Source organism: Lepisosteus platostomus, chromosome 12 (assembly GCF_059453375.1).
Source record: "Lepisosteus platostomus isolate fLepPlt1 chromosome 12, fLepPlt1.hap1, whole genome shotgun sequence".
In the NCBI taxonomy this organism is placed as follows: domain Eukaryota; kingdom Metazoa; phylum Chordata; class Actinopteri; order Semionotiformes; family Lepisosteidae; genus Lepisosteus; species Lepisosteus platostomus.
Genome location: NC_142622.1, coordinates 30,496,510 through 30,514,682, shown reverse-complemented (window position 1 = coordinate 30,514,682; position 18,173 = coordinate 30,496,510). Strand labels below are relative to the sequence as shown.

Genomic DNA, 18,173 nt, shown 5'->3' with positions numbered 1-18,173 from the left:
GCGCCTGCAATTTTTATATTTATATCTTAGTTTTTAAAATTAGTCAAGCAATACGAAGCATCTCCTTTTACTTAGTGCCTGAGCATACTGCAACGCGTGTGAAGCCCATAAACGATATTAATTTTGGAACTTAAACATACAGTATATGGCTGGTCTCGGTACTTTAAAGAAAACATACACACCAGTATTCCATTTCTCCCTAAACATTTTAAGCATCGAAGTCTTTAACTAACGCGATACCGGAGTCAACAAGCATACTTTTAGAATTTGATTAAAAGGGAATATAATATGGAATCGCGTATCTAAAGAATTTAATAACGATATAATTATATTCATGTTGCAAAAGATCTGCAACGGACATAAAAACTCCCTTGCATGGTTTCATTACGACCAGAATCGGTCTTGAGATATTTTTAACTTGATTTACAGTATTTGAGAGGTATGTCTTAACACCGATACTACAGAACAAGTTTACAACACAGTACAAAGATAAATGCTGACCATGACTTTAGAAGCATAAATTGCCTTACGCTCAATTTAAACACAAGCTGTCTTTAGCCCTCTAAGCTGGCTAGGCTCAGAACACACAGCTTCATTAGCGAATACATATGCAGGACAACTAGAGAAGACGTTTTACAGAGGATGGATTTTTAGGAACATCCCATCAGACATCCCATCATATTCACAACGTGAAATCTAGAAAATAATATTACGTAACCAAAATCCGCAATATGGAAACAGAACCTGTGTAATTGTTGATAGATGATGTACTCGTAACATTTTTTCAAGACGAACTACAACATTTAAAAAATGACTTGTATGTACTTGATATCTCTAATCAATCCACGGGTCCCAGCACAAAACGAAAGTAAAACGCATACCGTTTCTCGCTTCTTATTGCTCAAAAGTAATTTGACCGAATGAAATGCATAATATAAACCTAGAAACATATACGTGAGCAGTACTTAAGCACTGTAGTATCGGTGTTAAGACATACCTCTCAAATACTGTAAATCAAGTTAAAAATATCTCAAGACCGATTCTGGTCGTAATGAAACCATGCAAGGGAGTTTTTATGTCCGTTGCAGTTCTTTTGCAACATGAATATAATTATATCGTTATTAAATTCTTTAGATACGCGATTCCATATTATATTCCCTTTTAATCAAATTCTAAAAGTATGCTTGTTGACTCCGGTATCACGTTAGTTAAAGACTTCGAAGCTTACAATGTTTAGGGAGAAATGGAATACCGGTGTGTATTTTTTTCTTTAAAGTACCGAGACCAGCCATATACTGTATGTTTATGTTAAGATTTCCCTTCAGTGGTAAAATTAGATATGAATATTCAATACTTAAACGGGCACAGTTAAGACATTAAATATACATATACATATTGTATACAGTACAGTTTGCATACGGTAATATGTTTATGTTACGCGATTAAAAAATAAATAAATAAAACTGGAAGGTCCAGCACCACCATTATGTTTATATGGTTGTTTTTGTTGGTTGGTTGTTATTATGGTTATTAATAATACGATCTATAGTTGAAATCTGAGCCTAAATACAAAGAAAAAGCAAGTGATTAGGTTTATGAGCAATCTAATTACTTATTCGTTTAAAACGCTATATAAAATAAAGTTTATTATTAATTTGCTGGACAGAGCGGTGAACATTATTATGCATAAGACAAAGATAACGATCCTGATCAGTTTAGAAATCTGTGTACGCTGTAAGGTTTTTACTTCTTAAACTTTTAAAATACACGTTTTGAATAGAAAGAATTCCTCTTCCTGGTAGTGTGTATAGCACGCCAGCATGTCTTTTTTCTCCAATCAGAGGGGTGTCAGATGGTGTCAGCCAATCACCATTCTGCGTTGGGTAGCAACGGGTGACTGTTCTCAGGCGGAAGATGTAAACAGCTTAATGTTCGTGTTAAATAATTTTTTTTAATTCAATTAAACGGGCACAGTTAAGACATCAAATATACATATACATACTGTATACAGTACAGTTTGCATACGCTAATATGTTTATGTTACGCGATTCAAAAATAAATAAATAAAAATGAAAAGTCCAACACCAGCTGGATTCGAACACACAACCTGCCAGCTGGTAGTCACGCACCTAGACCAGTAGGCTACAAGACAGCTCGCATGATCAGGTAGGCGAAACAGCCTTACACAGTCCTGCCGCAGTACACGGATATAATCATACCGTTATTAAATTCTTTAGATACGCGATTCCATATTATATTCCCTTTTAATCAAATTCTAAAAGTATGCTTGTTGACTCCGGTATCACGTTAGTTAAAGACTTCGAAGCTTACAATGTTTAGGGAGAAATGGAATACTGGTGTGTATTTTTTTCTTTAAAGTACCAAGACCAGCCATATACTGTATGTTTACGTTCCAAAATTAATATCGTTTATGGCCTTCACACGCGTTACAGTATGCTCCTATTCTTTTTATGCTCAGCTACTAAGATTTCCCTTCAGTGGTAAAATTCAATATCTACAACGGGCACAGTAAAGACGTTTACAGTAAGTCTTTCTACGACAGACCAACGGACCACGAGTGCCCCTGTCGGTCAACCAATCACGTACCGCGGTATCGCGTGTCATCATACCTGCGGTATCTGTACTGCGGTGTCTGTACCGCGCACTTTGAATGGCTGCATCTGTATGTCCTGAAACAATAGTGTACAAGTCGATAATCGGTATACTATATAAATATACTGTATATACAGGAAGTACAGTATGATACTGTATGATTTTAAAGCCATTACAGTACAGTATGTGTGAAATATATTTTTCATATACAAAATTTAAAGTAAAACTGTTTCGTCATTACTTATTGCTTAAATTTGCATTGAGACCAAATATAGATTATTTTAAGCACTCACTGCACTAACCGGCAGTTTCACAAAGTACTGCAGTCAGAATATTTTTTTAAAAAGTGCAGCTCGGTGGGTGTGTACACTGCATTCTGCTGCATTATTCGCCATGCATTACTACAATATAATGCAGTCTTAAGCGGTTTCTGTGGTTGACCAATTATATTATAATAATTCTATATTTATTACTATAAATATTAACAATTCTGGCCAATTTCCCTTTACTCTTAATACTCAGGCTACCATACCACACAGCGATACAAAATGTAGGGATGATTGATATCATCATGCTCAAAGAGATACTATGGATCTTTGAAATGTCCGTGCCTTTATCTTTATCCTCAAGTTGTTTTGAAAGTTTCTTGGTCTCATGGTTTAATCTCATATTGACATTCACTACCTGACTGGAGGGGTTTACAGAAATAGGTGTCTTAACTTTGAAATCATGTGAATCACTATTATTACTGTACATACAGGTATTATACCACACAATTAATTGTGTGGCTAATTAATGTAATTTTGTACACATATATTAATTTAGGTTTGCCATTGCAAAATAATTTGAATACTTATGCAATAATGACTTAAAAGACTATTTATATTTTTTGTTTAGCTTTAAAAGTGTGGAGTAAGTTGTGTACATAACATGTTAATTGCTACTTCAATGCCATGGCTTTAAGCATTAAAGCAACAAAATGTGCAAACTGTGCAATGGTCTGAATACTTTTGCAAATCTCTATAAATTGAAAGCAAGAGCTTCTACGCAGGTGTGGCTCATGCATTAAGCAAATAACATCCCAGTATTATGTTTACATTCAGCATCTACACCAAGCATGTGTTATATATAAAGTGCTTGTCCTCGGTGACTTTGAAAGAAGAGTGATTGCTGGGGAGCATTTATCAGGTTCTGTGTCAGATTCAGTGACCAAACCAATTCATCTTGCTAATATTTAATGAGCAATGGTATCTAAACTGATGTCTGCATGGAACTCCAAAGGAGTTAGGGAAGGGAAGAAGAATAACCATTTAAATAAACCTCAGACCACCATAGATTAATTATAACACAACTATTAATGTTATTATGTTTTTCAATAAGAAAATCACGATTGTACATGTAAATAAAAATTCCAGGTCACCACTTGTAAGTTCTACATCATTCAGAGATTTAAAGTACACATCAACTGTTGACATATTGCAGTCAGTTTCCCAGCTGTTTATCACATGTATTACCGTAATTGTTTCCTGGCATTTAAAAACAATTTGGTAGGTAAGAGCTTTCCCTTTTGGTGGTGCCTCCACTAACTGGGTTTACAAGTATTCATTAACCATCTAAACCATATCAAATGTCAGCATCTATATTTCTTATCACAATATCTTCATGTGTAAGATATTAAGATCTTCCTGTAATTTCACATTACCTTTGATACATACTTTACCTTGCTATTCATATCATATAGTATGCTACTTATGGATTAGGTGATCTGTAGTAGACCCCTATTCTGTTCTTAAAATTTAGTTAAGTTAAGCCCAGACGATACAAAGCACTACTATGGCAAATGACTGTCTTCTACCATGGGAGAATTCTATTCTGTGTAAATTTCATGACATCACTTTTTTAACATGCTCAATACCACCGAGCTATGTTACATGGGCACCCTTAGTCTGACATCCAACTGCACCCCCTAGTTTGTGCCAGTGATGTTTAAGTTAGCATTGTAACTGGTTAGACATGCATCATTCTTCCAGTTAGCGCTCGTTTCAATAATGCCATGGGAAGTAGTCAAACAGTGAGCAGCTTGACACTGTGAATGTCACAGAAGAGCATTCTCTTTGCTGGTCCAAAACCCTTTTTATTGTTTTTACTACCATCTGCTTCATGCAGTATATGTTTCCAATGTGCCAAACAAAATAGCTGAAAACAGTGTTTAATGACCAATATACACAGAATGTATTACACTGTATAAAGACTATGTCTTATTTCTTTATTTTTCTCTACATCTATTTCATGACCCCTTCAAGGTCACTGTTGGTTTTTCGTTTAATTGGAACTCTCCCAAAGCTCGGCTAATATTAAACACAATATCTTGCCAAGTCTTTATTATATACAAAAAATAATCTCCCAACTATCGTGGAATACAAATTTGTGACCCTGGGAAAGGAACTACTAAGCTATACTTAGCTGAAGTGCCCCAGTTTGAGTTTTAATGCAAATACAGAAGAAGAAACCACATCGATACTCAAAACAAAAGAGACCACTCAGAACATAAACAAACATGTAAATTAAATATAAATGATTAAACTACAAATTTACCAATTTAATGCTTTAGCCTTGCCTGTTATGTGCCAACCAAAAATTACTGCCCTTTATTAGTGTATTTACCTTATTTTTTACCATGCATGAAAGACTTAACTTTTGCTCTGAGTGCACCCACAAAACCAGCTAAGCCATCACCAAAATCATACAAACCTTGTGGTAACTGCTAATGACCACATTTGTACTTTCTTCAAAAAGTGAATCATGTCTATGTGACTGAGGATCCTTTTGAGTACTGCCTGGGTTGATGAAGGAGTTTTCATTTACAATTCTCCTGAAGTACAGATGTAATCCAAGATTTGCTTACAACATTCTTCTGCTTCATCATGATATACATCTACACCTCAATAATTGACTCATTACAGCTTTGAAATCCAGGTGGGCATCAAACAAGGAAGTGAGCACCATGTTCGATTTAACAACAATTCTCTGCTGGAGTGTAGCTGACCCACCTAATAGACAGTAAATTATTTAACCATCAACAACTCAAGATTATGAGGCATGTGAGAAGAGGTGACTGTGAGAAGTAGTTTTGTGGGAAAGTCAGCATAATGGATCAAAATTCAAGTCCAGTGGTTTGGCATTGAACCAAGATTTCTGCCTGTTAATTGGGAAACCCTGCATAATGAGGCACAACAACATTTTAATAAGTCATTCGCACTCAGAAGGTGTGGTATTCCACATAAGGGAAAGGAACTCTGAGGATAGTCCTTGCATGGAATTAGCCACTCCTTGGGGCTAATTATGAGGCTAATAAATCCAGTTGGAAGGAAAAGGCTTGCAGGTTCAAGGAGAGAAGTAGGGACAGAATGAGTTTTTACTAGTAAAGGAATGGTCTGGCTTATAAGCCTGTTGGACTCAGCAAGGTAGGGAAGTTTGAAAAAGATACAGCTTAAGCTGTAATGAGAAGTATCACAGGCTCTGGATAGGGGGGCTGCATCATAGTGTGTGTGCCAGACCCAATGGGGAAGAAATATACTAGCAGGGAACAAGGTTGGCTTGCTAGAAAAGGAACAAGTAAAGGTTTATTTCATGCTGAAAAGAGAAGAAAAGTAAAAAACATCATTTCGTCTGGGGAGACTTCTTTGAGTGCGTCAGAGGGCTCCACAGTTGAAATGTTGTTTCTTTTCTTCTATCTTCAGCATGGAATAAACCTTTATTTGTTCCTTTGTAGCCTACGCATGCTGACGCAGCTACCGACTTGACCTACTTGCCCGGAAAAGAGCTGACTGCACTTAGCACTTTAAGGTAGCAGCATGTCTTTGGTGATTTAAAAAAAAAAACACCATTAAAAAATACATTTTTACTTCACTTCATTTTCAAAACTGGGCAGAAAGTGTTTCTGGATGCACCATTCAGTCTGGGCTCTGTTTCATTTATCGTTAATTAAGCTTACATAAATGATTAGTCCATAGAAATTGGAGCATTTGTAGAATGTTTGTCCCCTTTGCTTAAAATCTTTTGAGTCTGAAATAAAAGATCTGACAACACGAGCATCATAAGAATGTGATCTCGTAAGTTTGCACATTTAAAGGTTAGTTTTGAATGTGAAATAGTATCTTCCTCCACCAGGATTCGATCATGGCCACTTAAAGATGTCTCTGGTTTCAAAGCCCCAATGTAAAAAAACTTTCCACTGCACCAAAAGACCAGGTCCCCATCTATGGGAGGATTGCGAGCTATCCAAGTTCCAAGGTGATGTCACCTTCCGTAAAAGGCTAAGTGGCAGTGAGCCATGCTGTATGCCCTCCCTCTATACTATCCACAGTTTTGGATGTTTCTATCTACGTCCACTGATACAGAAGCAAAACAATGCTTGTTTGTTAACCATTTCACACTATAAAAGCTAGACATTGCCAAATTCTTCAATGCTAGGAGAGGGCATATCTGTAATTTTAAGATCTGCGTCATTAACATTCAGGATAATAAATAGTACATCCTTTGAGGTTTGTATGAAACAATACAGCTTTAACAGTGGTTAGATAGCAGTGGGTAGGGCTCTGGATCCACTGAAATGTCATAATCTCAATTCCAATGTGTGGCACTGCTGTGGAACTCTTGATTAAGGTACTTAATTCAATATAAGCTTGTTTTGAGAAACGTGTCAGTCAATTTAACAGGAAATTAAAATAAACAGGAAAAAAGGCAATTAAATAAAAATTCCAAAATTTCAAAAACTCTTATTATGTGATATGATGCTATTCTATCATCTATTCTGAGGCCCAACCTGTTGTATGACTGAGAAGGGCACAATGCCCTAATTTCTCATACATTGTCTGAGGGCAAGTCTGTGAGCTCAACAGAATTTTTCTAATAGTTTAATGTAAAATCCAATGGGGAACCACAAACACTGTTTATTTTGTAAACAACACCATAGCATTAAAGCTTTTGCTGCCTTGGATAGTAAAGTGTGGTCTAATATACCAACAATTGTATACAATAAGTAGCACAACGGATCGCATTCCAATAACTGTTGTTTATCTGATTGGCTTTTTCAGTTAAAAATAAAATTTTCTTACCTGAACTGATATTTGCATTTAAATAATGTGTGCACAAAAACTGCAATTCATAACCTATTACTTTGAGTTGCATTAAGTGTGAAATGCAAAATAAAGGAAAACCAACAATAAATACCGACATAATATCGTGAAAAGGGTACTGTTCAACTAAAAATATAAACGCGTGGCTTTTTGCAGTCTGTTAACCTTGTACCATGCAACACAATAGAAACCTTATCACTCCAACGCAATTTTGAAAATACAACAAAGTATTAAATAAACAAAATAGATTTTAGGCGTAGTCAAACTAATACCGTATCTGATTACTGCCACTTCCGCACGCCCCTCCGTTATTTCCTGCCAAAACACCATGATGGTCCCTACACCTACAAACGATTTTATTATTGTGTATAAAATACATCAGTTAAATCAAAGTTCTTGACTATATTATGCCATCAAATTACACTGCGTAGTAAATGTAATGTACGAGTACTACCTGGATCTGTATGTCCCCCTTTTCCTCACCACACTGATCCCTGCGTTGTGAAAGGAATGCCGCAGCTTGCAACCCTGGTGTTTCAGTAAAGCAGTAACAGTACAGCTTCCGGGACTTCCAAATAAAGCAAGGTCAGTGAACCTAAGAAAACGGAGGAAAGCTCGATGGACAGCTCCCAGCTTTCGTGGCTACCGCCTAATAAGGAATGCAGGAATGCTTGCAGCCACCAGGAGAAAGTGTGGACTCAAGAATGAATAGACTTAAATTCAGGTGCTGAGATGTACTGATATGCCATCACTTACTGCAGTCTTAAAGCTATTGTGCAAGCTGCGTCTACCGCAAAAACAGAATGTGAAGGTCTCGCATTAATCCTAATCTAAATGAACATTATCCAATAAGAACACGCTTCATTACAGTATAATATCAACAATATATAAACAAATATGCATGTTGTATAAAAAAAGTTAATTCATATTCGTCTGGCATTGCATGATGTCTGGAATTCAAACAGAATCTGCGTGTCCTGTATATGTTTGTATATACAGTATGTTTTATGTACAGTAGTTCAGGTGGGTAGCTGCGTCAGTATGCGTTGTCTGCAAAGGAACAAGTAATAGGTTTATACCACCTATTATATATTTATTCACCCATTATAGGTTTATTCCATGCTGAACAGAGAAGAAAGAAAACACAACGTTTCGGCTGTGAAGCCTTCTTCGGGTGTGAGCACCTCTTCACACCCGAAGAAGGCTTCTCCACAGCCGAAACGTTGTTTTCTGTCTTCTCTTTTCAGCATGGAATAAACCTATTACTTGTTCTTTATGTACAATATATTATAATAACATGTACGGTATATGTATTATAATTTGTATACAGTACATTATAGTACAGTATATCATATACACATACCCATACGTACAATGTGAGCTGTTAAGATTTGTACATAAGGTAATAATTTGGACAGAAAGCAGTGTTAACATGTATGGGTATCAATTGTATAAATATTGTCCTTCATCATGCTTGAATTACTGCAAAAGCCCTTTAGGGCTTATCAACCACATGTTTCTTTATGGCAGCACTTCAATCTTCCCCTTGTCATTTCTGATTTCTGGTCTAGAAAGAGATACTGTATTAAGGTAGTGTTGAGGTACATACACCAAATGAAACCTAGTGCAGAGAAGAAGTCAGATGTAGCTGTACGATTATACATACCACTATACCCACTTTGAACAAACAGCTTTCTGTAGAAAGGATAACTGTGTTATTTACTATAATTTTCTTTAGCTAGATAAAATTGTGATGTGTTAAAAGTAAAAGAAATAGAATTTCCATTACAGAGATACAGAAAATAAAATAAATTTTCTTAATGTCCAAAAAGCCAGAAATCAAGTCCACCCATAGAACACATCAAGTTCAAATGCAGGAGTATTTAAGACTTAAAGCAATAGACACTTTTTTCCTTGAGTGTCTATAAGTAGATGAACAGAATTTACCTAGTCTTGTTGTTGAGGCTTATGTTGTTGAGGCTTTAGGTAACAAGCTGAATGAAAATTATTGGACCATAAACCTCCTAGCAACAGCATAAGCAAGTTTTATTAAAAAAAACTGTTTAGCCATTCAAATTCCTTTGATCCCTATGTCTTAAGTAGAAATTGTAATTATTTTAAAAGGCAAAAAAAAATACTTCTGTCTGTACCTTAATGTTTTGTCTGTCAAATACTTGTGCTCCTAGCCAGGTTATTCACCAGATTAAAGAATCATCATACTCTATCTGCCCACTAGCCTCTGGTTGTCTCATTAAATATGTAAGGAGAGATGTTTAAATAAAATGTTGTATCCTGGAAAAATCCTTCTAGATCTATTCAAAGTTTAGTAGAGATATGTCCTGTATACTGTAGTTTTCCCCCAAAATATAATGATCTTAAAGTAATTTTGTAGTAATTCTCCTTTAAAATAAATCAAGGTTGAAAACTACTAAATTTAGTGGCATTTTAACTGTTGTTTATAACAGTTATTTAAAGGTAGAAAATTCCCATAAGAAATTAACAAAGTTGAGATCAAAAGGTTAACAGCACAATGTGCATTCTTGTACAAATTACAATATATGTTTTAAATTGTGACAAATACATTAACAATAAAAAGTGAAAGAACAAGCCCTGTCTCGTTTCTCTCTGAATACTGTGACAGAGTAAAAGATTTAAGTGAACAGAGAAGGCCTACACTTGTGTCAAAATCCTCAGATGTCAACAATGTCAACGCAATTGACTTCTTCAGAATCAACAGTGAAACACAAACCAGAGGAAACAAGTGGAAACTATGTGGCAATTCATTTAAAACTCAGAAAAGAGTGGTGGATCTTAAATTACTCAACTTTGTTTCTGAAATTCATACTCCAGATTTTTCTGAAGGAGCAGCTGGACAAAATCCTGGTATCACTTAACTACTAGCAATCAAACAATACATTGGCTTATAGTTGTAACGGAGTGCCAATGACACCCTCCCCCCCCCAAAAAAAAAATCTCCACAGGGTTAAGTATATTCCATAAATAAAACTGAGATGAATCATCAGATGATTTGGCGTTCCAGAGCAAAGAGACCATTCTGCCCATTTTGCTTAATTGTTTGCTAAGTGATCAGAAGCTCTCATCCATGTCTTGAATGAAACTGGGGGTATCTACCTGTGAAGGTGATTATTCAGTGATTTAGTAAGGCAAAGGTTTACAGTATTTAAACCTGTAGAGAACAAAAAATAAACTTTTACTTAGCTAGAAATGATCAGTTTTATATGAAAAACTGTGTCTGCCTTACCTATCAAAATAAGTTAAAACATTGGTAAAATATTATTGTGTAAATAATGGCATAGACAGAAGAAAAGAAGTGCCAGGTAAATTAGAATGTGAATGGTAGTACAAAGGTAGTTGTCATTATTCAAAATTGCAAAAATATTAATAAAAAGCAACATTATGAAGATGATTGAGGAGTACAAATACCAAATTAATTTACTTAAATTATGCCTTTCCGCCAAACACAATTTGTACAATGGTCAAATAATTTCAATTCTACCTTATAACTTCAATCATACACACTAGTGACAACAAAATATAGTACTATTTAAAGAAATCCCAGATTTTCCTCTGGAAGACATAATGAAACAAAAACCTTAGACTCAAATCCATACAAACCCCTATTGCTGCAATGCCCAGTAGAACAAATGAAGAGAAATTAAAATTAAAATTTGGTAGAGACATTCCTCCTGTGGATTTAACACCCTGTAATACATGGATGCCTTTCCTTCCACAGAAATTTAGAAATTATTAATTGCATCTTACTCTAGTATCCTGAATGGAGAGGGAATGGAAACATTGAGCAATATGGAATTGTTTCATTTAGAAATGGGTAGATTTCCAAACAATCCCCTCATTTTCTAAGCCACTTCACCCAATTGAGGCTCTGGCTCCCCAGTGACTGTATATTGGCAAGCAATGGGTGCTCTCAGGGATCTGGCAGGTAGTTCTCCGGGGATTCTGTGCGTAGCTGTGAGCTCTGCGGGATGCAGAGGCAAACAATCTAAAATCGTAATCCAGAAGGTCGATAGGAGAGGCTAGAGATCAGTAAACCAGAAAGAGCTGAGACAAACTGAGAAGACAATCCAAAAGGTGAAATCCAAGAGACAAGATCAAAAGGGAAAAGTTGGAAAAGTCCAAAAACCGGGAAATCCAACAAGACAAAAACGCACTAGAAAACTCTAACAGAGGCTTTTCAATAGTGAGCAAGGTTTGGTGCATGAGGGAACTTTAAATAGTGTAGGGAGAGGGACGTGGTTGGATAATTGGTTCAGGAGCGAGAATCTGTGGAATCTGGTGCATGTGAGAATGGGTTCAGTGATGGGTTCAGTTAGGAATGGGATCATTAAACAGTGGGTTTGGAAATATAATAGCTTTTGCGAGTGGCGAGTGTGGGGCATGACAGTACCCCCCCTTTACGGTCAGTTCCTGATGATCCCATTGAGCGTTCATGCAAGAAGTCATCAATGAGGCTGCAAAATATTTCCCTTGTAGACCCAAGAAATTTCCTCAGGGCCATAGCCCTCCCAGTCGACAAGAAACTGCTGGCGGCTCCAGAGCCAGCGGGTATCCAAGATTGTATTAACTGTGTAAGATGGCAGGCTATCAATGATTCGTGAAGGACGTCGAGGTTGGGAGAAGGGAGATCTGTGGTAGGGCTTCAAGAGAGAAACATGAAAGAAGGGAAGCACCCTGAGAGTCGGAGGAATGGCAAGATGATAGGTGACAGGGGTGATCTGGGAAAGAATGCGGAAAGGTCCAATATAACAGGGTCCGAATTTATGTAAAGGTTGCCTAAGGGGTAAATTCCTGGTTGACAGTCAGACGAATTGCCCTCGCCGTAACCTGGGAACAGATTGTCGATGACGATCAGGGGTGGCCTTCTGTCTCAAGGTGCATTTGAGAAAGGAGGATCTGGCATGCCTCCAGATCTTCTTTAGGGAGATGAGGCGGGTTTGGCGGGCGGGAATATCTGAGTCAGGAAGAGAATCCGGGAGAAGGGATGGTTGGTATCCCAGTGAACAATAGAAGGGGGACATCCCAGTCGTGGAAGAGGAGAGATAATTATGTGCGGATTCCGCCCATGGGAGAAGAGAGGTCCAGTCATCTTGTGAAGGGGAGACATAAGCTCAGAGGTAAGTGAGAAGGCCTTGGTTGGTTCTTTCAACCCAATACTGTTGATATTCATAGATGGCCACCAAAAATATCTAGAGAATAATTCCAGGGTGCGTTTGATACCGGGGTGACCTACAAAAAGCGAGTCATGACCCCAGTGGAGAACAGTCGAACGAATGGAGTCAGGAACAAAAAGTCTGGCCGGGGGCATTGGGGAGGAACAGTTTGGTTCGTAAGTGCACATTTGATCTGGTTCTCCAGGTCCCATCTAATTGCGGCAATGAATTTCTCAAGGGGTATAACAGGTTCAGGTGGATCCACAAAGTCAGGTGGGTCATGGAGACGAGATAGGGCGTCAGCCTTTACATTCTTGAACCCTGGTGTATAAGTAATGAAGAAACGGAATCTAGAGAAGAAAAGCGACCAGCGAGCCTGGCGTGGGTTTAACCATTTGACAGCCTGCAAAAAGGAAAGATTTTTATGGTCTGTGAGGATAGTGAAAGGGTGTAGTGCCCCCTCCAGCCAGTGTCACCATTCCTGCAGGGCAAATCTGATAGTCAGGAGTTCCCTGTCTCTGACATCGTAATTGACTTCGGCCCGAGACAGCTTTTTGGAAAAATATGAGATAATGTAGCCAAGGAAATGAATTCTGGGAACTTGAAAGTACATTTGTCCAGTTTGGTGTAGTTTGTTCTGTATCAAACAGTGTAGCACCTCACGCATTTGGGAGATATGATCCTGGAGACTGCTGGAAAATATGAGAATGTCATCCAAATACACCAGGGCATATTTGTGTAAGACATCCCTAAAAACGTCATTCATGAAGCCCTGAAAGACAACAGGAGCATTTTGCCAACCCAAATGGCATTACCTGGTACTCATAATGACCGTGGGTAGTAATGAACGTCATTTTCCATTCATTACCCTCTCGAATGCGGATTAGGTTATAAGTTCTGCAGAGATTCAATTTGGAAAAAATAGTAGATCCTCGGAGTGATTCCAGAGCCAACATATTTAAAGGAAGGATGTAATTATTCTTAATTGTTAAATTATTCAGACCACGATAGTCAATGCAGGGCCTGAGGGACCCCTCTTTCTTTTAAACGAAAAAGAAACAAGCGCAGGCAGGTGAGGAAAAGGGGTGAATGAAGCCAGAGTTTAAAGATTCCTGAACAGTTCTCCATAGCCTGCGTCTCCTCACGGGAGAGGGAATAGATATGACCCTTGGGAGGAAGGACTCCTGGAATTAAATCTATAGGGCGATCGTAAGGGCGGTGAGAATGGAGGGATAGAGCCTCCTGTTTACTAAATTCCAGGTGTAGATCAGAGTAGTGAGAAGGTATTTTGGAGAGATTATTGTGAGAAATACAGGAAACTGAAAGTTTCCGGGGGAGTACACAGTAATGCGAAAGACAGTGAGCTCCCCAGGCAGTGAGTTTGCTTTCTGACCAGGAAATGTGTGGGTTGTGTGTCTGTAACCAAGGGAAAGCAAGAACCACTGGGTGAGAAGGGGACTGGATGATAAGGAACTGAATAACTTCCTGGTGGGTGGCTCCAATACGGAGATTGAGAGGAGGGGTCTGCCATTTCACCAAACCAGGGGAGAAGGGGGATCCACCAAGTGTAAGCAGATGGATAGGAGGCGTGGTGTGTAACAGAGGAATGTTGCAAGACGAAGCGAGTCCGGAGTCCAGGAAATTCCCCTCGCATCCTGAATCAACAAAAACAGAGAGAGGAATTCGCTCCTTGTTCCATGAAAGGTCAGCTGGTAGAAAAAGCACTGATCCAGACAAGGAAGAGGAAGTAATACTGACCCTGGCTGTGGGTGGAAAGGTGTGGGGGGGAAATCTGGGGCAGAAGGCTGGAGGTGATCAGGGAAACTGCAGTAAAGACAGCGCCCCTCATCGATTCGGCGGCTTCTCTCTTCAGGGGGTAATCTAGAAAAGGAAGGAGGACAGGAGGGGGTGAAGGGGGTTCAATTATCCAATTTATGTTGTTGAAGCCTAATCTCAAGTTCAAAACTTGTGCGATGAAAGCCTCAAGTGATGGGGGGTCGCTGCATAACAAGATCCTTAAATTCATCCGATAGTCCAAGGCGGAACTGGTGAATAAGGGCTTCGTGATTCCAAGGGACTAGAGCAGCCAGGAAGGGGAACTCAGTGATGTAGTCCTGAAGGGAATGGAATACTTGAGCGAGGGAAGTGAGGCGTGCAACAGTGAGGTGATGCAAGTGAATGTGCCTGGAGACCAAATGAAGGGCAGCTTCAATAAGGTAAAAGTTGGAAGTCTCTGGAGCATTCCAAGGAGGAATGGAGAATGGAGAAAGGAGATGTGCGGCCCAATCCAGAGCTCATCCAGTGAGATAAGATACCATAAAGGCAATTCTTACTGTTTGCATTTGGAAGCAGTCTGGGTGGATGTGAAAAGCCATACAACATTGAGTCAGAAAACCCTGACACTTGGAGGGGTCTCCACCATCAGATCTTTTCAGGGTGGGGGTGGGGGTAATGGATTTACAGGTGCAGGAGTTGGGGGGGCAGGAACCGGAGCTGCAGGTTGTGGAGGTGGTGATCGTGTGACATGGTTCACTAGTTCCTGGACTGCCATAGTTACAGTAGTTGGCCCAGAGTCTGGGATTGTTTGCCTCTGCAGGATGCAGAGGCAAACAATCCAAAATCGTAATCCAGAAGGTCGATAGGATCAGTAAACCAGAAAGAGCTGAGACAAACAGAGAAGACAATCGAAAAGACAAAATCCAAGAGACGAGATCAAAAGGGAAAAGTTAAGTCCAAAAACCGGGAAATCCAACAAGACAAAAACACACACTAGAAAACTCTAATGGAGGCTTTTCAATAGTGAGCAAGGTTTGGTGCGTGAGGGAACTTTAAATAGTGAAGGGAGAGGGATGTGGTTGGATAATTGGTTCAGGAGGGAGAATCCGTGGAATCTGGTGTCTGTGAGAATGTAATGGGTTCAGTTAGGAATGGGATCGTGAAACAGTGGGTTTGGGAATATTATGGCGTTTGCAAGGGAGAGTACAAGGCATGACAGGTGCAAGGCGGAATACATCTTGGACTAGACACAAACTCCCAATTGGAAATTTTCCCAGAAGCCAATTAACCTACCAATATGTCTTTGGACTGTGGGTGGAAACCAGAGTACACAAAGGAAACCCATGGAAACTCCACACAAATAGAACCTCAGGTCTAGAACTGAATGCAGGGCCCCATCACTGCATGGCAGCAATGCTAACAACTGGCCACTGTGTCTCTAAGTTCCCAATCCTAAATAATAATAATAATAATAATTATAATAATTGCTAACACTTACAGTATATAGCACTTTTCTGGAAACTCCACTCAAAGCGCTTTACAGGTAATGGGGACTCCCCTCCACCACCACCAATGTGGTGGTATATTTATAGAGCAGCATCGCAAATGGATTTGAATATAAAAGTTTGATTATTTTAATGAATTGCCACCTATATCATATGAAATAAAATTGACCAAAGATAATCCACCATATGATCTTAAATAATAGGAAGAAGACAAACATGTCTGCCACTGACCAAATTTTATTAAATCCTATTTGGTTATGATTAATTTATTTATGTAATTATCAAGTATACATTACATGCAAGGACACATGCAGCTTAACATCAGAATTTATTAGGCAAGGTCAATAGCTGGCACAAAGAAATGTGGCATGTTTTCAATATTAATCAAATAATTGAACATTTGTCTCTTTTAAAGGACCAGTTACCTCTGTATGTTCACATCATCTTAAATAGTAAGTGTTCCATCTCATCCAAGAGAAATAACTCAGCCATCCAATCTAGGGGATTTGCTTTTGTTCAAACACAGCAATGCTTCCTTCAATTTGCTCAGAAAAAATAGACCCTCCCAGAGAAGCTGATTGACTCTCAGGAACATGGCACCAGAAAGCCTTCATTTGTCCATGTCATGGGGGATGTTAGAACTATTTAATTTTGAATACCAAAAAAATACAATTTACTAAGATTGAATTTGAGTCTATAACTCTACTTGTACTTTTGATATCAAGTTTAATTGTTGCAGAGTCCTAAATCTAGAAGATCACCCCATCTATCCATCAATTCTCTTTCTTACCACATGACCAAGTCTGAATGAAAATAAGTTCAACCAGTCTAATGAACAAGAAACTCTTAAAGTCATGTTTCAGAAAAAGAGACTTTCAATGTGCGCTTACATTATTCCAGTTCTTTTATTTTGTAAGTTTTTCTTGTAAGCATTTAGATAGATAGATACTTTATTGATCCCGTGAGGGAAATTGCACTGCAACAGCAGCTTAACACACACAACACAGCCACAGTGTAACGAATTATAGAATAATAGTACAATACATACAATACAATACAAGAGTTACTCACAGTCCGGACACACAAGAACAAACTAGAACAGAACAGTACACAGAAAATCGTATCACACATATGAATATAAATATAGATGTAACTATAGATATAAATATAAATGTATTGCACAGGTCCCTGGCATATATTGCACAAAAAATGGTTGTAAACGGGAAAAAGAAAAAGAAAAAGAAAGAGAACAGATGTAGCAGTAGATGTGTATATGCGTTTAGTCCAGAAACAGGTCACTGTTGATGTTGCCTCTGCCAAGACGCAAGGTGGATGCGTTGTACAGTCTTATGGCAGAAGGCAAGAATGACCTCCTGTAGCGCTCCCTGTCGCACTGTGGATGAATCAGTCTATTGCTGAACGTGCTCTTCATTCCTGCAAGCCTGTCATAGAGGGGATGGGAGTTGTCCATGATGGCCTCTAGTTTGGACATCATTCTCCTCTCAGCCACTACCTCCAAGGGGTCCAGGTCAGACCCAATGACAGAGCTTGCTCTCCTGATGAGCTTGTTCAGCCTTTTGGAATCCACTGCTCTAATCCCAGAGCCCCAGCACACCACTGCGTAGAAAATGGCACTCGCTACCACCGACTGATAGAACATAGCATCTTACTACACCGATTGAAGGACCTGAGCCTCCTCAAGAAGTAAAGTCGGCTCTGTCCCTTCTTATAGATGGCCTCGATGTTCTTAGACCATTCCAGTCTATCGTCGATGTGCACTCCCAGGTACTTGTACGAGTCCACCATCTCCACACCACTCCCATGGATGTAGACAGGAGTAGGTTTGACCTTTTTCCTCCTGAAATCTACCACCAGTTCCTTTGTCTTTGTTACATTCAGTTCCAAGTGGTTCACCCCACACCACTCCACAAAGCTGCTGACCAGTCCTCTGT

General features: G+C 38.7%; 1 protein-coding gene across 2 annotated transcripts in view; it reads right to left on the bottom strand.

The window, feature by feature from the left end:
- Nucleotides 1–8,455, bottom strand: part of LOC148651390 (adenylyl cyclase-associated protein 2-like) — a 123,361-nt gene extending 114,906 nt beyond the window's left edge. Inside the window, exon 1 of one of the 2 annotated variants that reach the window (XM_088601624.1) lies at nucleotides 8,206–8,455. The gene's annotated coding sequence lies outside the window, so the exon portion shown is untranslated. The remainder of the gene's footprint in view (nucleotides 1–8,205) is intronic. The other variant, XM_088601622.1, reaches the window with a different exon arrangement.
- Between the last annotated feature and the right edge of the window lie 9,718 nt (nucleotides 8,456–18,173).